Source organism: Calidris pugnax, unplaced genomic scaffold, assembly GCF_001431845.1.
Source record: "Calidris pugnax isolate Ruff unplaced genomic scaffold, ASM143184v1 scaffold11, whole genome shotgun sequence".
NCBI lineage: Eukaryota > Metazoa > Chordata > Aves > Charadriiformes > Scolopacidae > Calidris > Calidris pugnax.
In genome coordinates this window covers 8,344,937-8,348,741 of record NW_015090803.1, presented here as the reverse complement: position 1 = coordinate 8,348,741, position 3,805 = coordinate 8,344,937, and positions in this window count along the sequence as shown.

The following is a 3,805-nucleotide window of genomic DNA, read 5'->3' as shown; positions in this document are numbered from 1 at the left end:
GGATGACACACCTGGACAGTAAGTGGTCTAGAAAAGCCCTAATGAGTGCCAAATTAAAGAGAATGATCACTTCTTCCAAGCTACTGCCATACTGTTGTTACAGTTGTGTCAGGTTGCTGCCTCCTGCCATCCCCACAGCCTTTCCCACAGAGCTCCAGCACAGACACGCACTCCCCAGTCTGGACTTTTTGCAAGGTGCCCTCCCTTCCCAGAGGCAGGATGTTTGTCCTTATTAGATTTCCAAAAGCTCATGCTGGCTTGTTCCTTGAACCTGCCCAAGTCCTTCTGAAGCTTGTCAACTGCACCCCAGTGTCGGGTCCTTGTAATCTCCAGGTCCTTGACAAAGATGTTAAATACAATAGGCCCCACAACAAGCCTTTTACCCATCTAGCTGTCCACCCATCCAGACTACACAAAAATAGCACAGCAGCCAGTGCTAAGCACCTTACTAAAGTTGCCATGGCATCCTCTACCATCCCCATGCCTACAAATGCCACCATTTTATCACAGAAGGCAAACGGTTGGTGAGGCATGATGGCACCCTTTCTAGACACATGAAATACACAAAAGCAATTCTGTTCCAAGGGAGACTCAGGGATTTTGCCAGGGAGAAATTCACCCAAATTGCCCTCCTTGGCTTTTACTGAAAGAGTGCTTCAGTTGTTGTGGACTCTCCTCACCCCACTCTAAAAAGCACAGAGACCTGCTACTCTCAAGGCATCAGCCAGCTCTTTCCAGCAGCCCCAGACACAGCACTGCTGTTCTCAGATTTGTATGTATCAAGTTCTCAGAAGGAATCCATGGCTTGATCCTCATCCATTGCTGGTAGTTCTTCACTTGCTGGAATCTCACCTCCAAGCACAGGGGTCAGCGAGATGGGGGCCTCAGCCCTACCTGTGCTCACATTCAACAACAGGCCTCCTTGTTCCTTGTTCAGCCTCTTACTGTTAACATAGGTTTTGAGCAACATGAGATTCCTCAAGCTGTGTCTCATCACCATCCCCTGTGAGCCTTGGCAATGTTTCCAGTAACTCCTTCACCATTATCTGTTCTTGCTTCCACCATTACAGTTTTGCAAGGAGGTTCAGTCAGGTGTTCCCCGTTTAGCCTGACTGGTGTCCCAGTTCATCAACTTGTCTGCCTATTTGGATGTGCCACTCTTGCACAGGGAAAGTCCCCCTTAAAAACCTGACAGCTTTTCTATGGTCCCTTGACTTTTCAGAGCTGCCTCCCATGGCATCACATTTACCAGCTCCCCAACTATGCCAAAGTTTCCTCTCTGAAGTGCAAGGACTTACCTTCCTCACTCCCTTTGTGGTCTTGAGCTCCACTGTATGGTCATGATTACAGCCAAGGCTGCCATTATCACAAATCCTAAAAAAATGTTGTTGATGAACATCCATTTGTGCAACACCCTTGGTTAGCCCATTCAGTATCTCTACCAAGAAAGTTTCCTGAAATCTGCTGGATTACTCGCATCCCATCATGTTATCCTTCCAAACTCTCCTCCAAGCATCAGGATCTGTGACCCATAGATAGCACTGAGCTGCTAAACATTTAATCAACCTTCATCATGAGTAGCCGGTCCGCAGTCCACCAACATGCCACCCTCAGTACCATCTCCTTTGATCCTTACTGTTCTCAAGCAGCCCATCATCCACCCAACAGCTCCATACATTCCAGCTGCTCTTTTTACAGAGGGGGCAACCCTCCATTCTCATCCCGTCTCTCCAGAAAAACGTGTATTAAAATATGTACCAAATTTGTGCTTGTGGACCAGGTCTGGAACTTTGCTTGCCACCTTCATTGTATTACCCAGAAACCTGGTCAGCAACTTCTAACACACCTTTGATTAATACTGAGAACTGCATGAAGCCCTTGTACCCAGCAGACACAACTACATTTGCTAGACATTGTCCACTTAAGAATCTCTCTCCCTACTGTGCAGGTGCATAAACCAAATTAAATTGTAAATTAAAAAAATATGTAAGCAAACACTACATTAGCACCTCAATTCCTTCCTACCTGCATAATATTTCTCTATTTAAGGCTGGTATTGTGATGGATGAAATCTATTTGAAAGTACTCCCTCCACTTTTCCCCTCAAGTGCCAACATGGAACAAGAAAATTCCCCAGAGTGGTCTCTGTCCACATTCAAGTCCTCTTAAAGGACAACTGCCAGCACTACCTCGGAGTCAGCAGCCAAAAATATAACATCAAAACATCTGAAATGGGGAAATGAAGTTACTTTCTTATCAGTGCTGACCTATGAAGTAAACACTAGCACTGTGTTTTGTGCAAGAACCTTACCCATCTCCTTTTTCTATTTCCTTCTGTGTGTTTTGGTGTTTTCCTCTCCATTTCTTTTAATTATTTACACAGTTTTTCCTCTTTCCTTGTCCTTCACCATTTTTCCTCCACTCATTAGTTTCTCTGGCTTTCTGACTGTGAGAGAAAGCAGCATGCAGTCACATCAGGGTGCCGTGTAATTGAGCTGTTTTTCTGATACTACTGTTAAAGCATATGGGGAAGGATTGCTAAGTGCATAGGGAAGAAGTGGAAGTGCAGCCTTCCCTGTATTACAAACACATCAGGCTATAGATGGCTCCAGAAGGAGCATCCTGGGCACCAGACCTTGCCAACACCATAGGATTTGCGGATCTACACCTCAGGAGTTGAAATGAAAGGATGTCTGGCAACATTAAAGACTTTTGCTGGTGTAACATCTTCTCAGATATATCAGGGCATCACCACTAAGAAAACAACAGTCCTGGATGACCATCCATTGCTATGAAGTAGCAGTCCTACACAGGTGAAAGGTGTTCCCAATTAATGTTCACAGTTCAGATGGCACAGCACAGGCCCAGGCACTACAAACCATCTTTCCACCACCCACCTGAGAGTCAGTAACACTCAGACACATCTGCAAGCTCAGAGCTATCCAATCAGGTATTTTGATGCACTAATTTCAACCCAAGATTCCACTACCCCAGTGTTAGTTACGCAACCCATTAGGACACTTCCGCACTTTATTTAAAATAGAGACAAATTTGAATTAAAATTTTGTCCCATAGGATTTTTGACATAAAGGTGTTTTTCTCCAACTACAAAAGCGTACTAGAGAAGGAGCAGATTAGTTACCAGGACAGGACACCTCTAATATCACCTATTTAGGTGTGTCTACATTGAAATTCAAGGAAACAAAGATGGTTAAAGTGCCTGGTATCAGTGAATTTAAGCTGAAGCATAGCACACCATCACCAATACAATTCCACTCTGGCTCACTAGAGTTCATGTATTTTTTTAATAAAAAATAAAAAGCACTGCTCCCATATTTTGGTATTATTTGCCTCTTTCGGAACCATTTTGGTACAGATTTGCTGAGATTATCTAAAACTTACTGTGACTGTAACAGGTATTTCATGTGGTACTCTAATAAGAGGGAACACTGAGAAAACATAAACAAGCATCCTAGACATTTCAGAGTTTTTTTTATATATATATATACACACACACACACCCCACCTCAGAACAATAAAGTACTGCAAAACACAAGTGACTTGGTAATTGAATGGTAAAATACTACTCTAACAACCATTTAACTATAAACAACTGAAGGACCTTACTGCTTTAATCAACAGCAAGATGTTGCCCCTACACATTCCATTAGGGAATATTAGTGTGCCTTAGGAGTCAAAAAGAGCTTTGATACATTTTATTTCTGTTTCTAGCCAGTGTAATTTCTCCTGTAAACCCACACATTTAGCAGTGCAGGGCTCTACAACCTCCTGCATCACAAGCAGA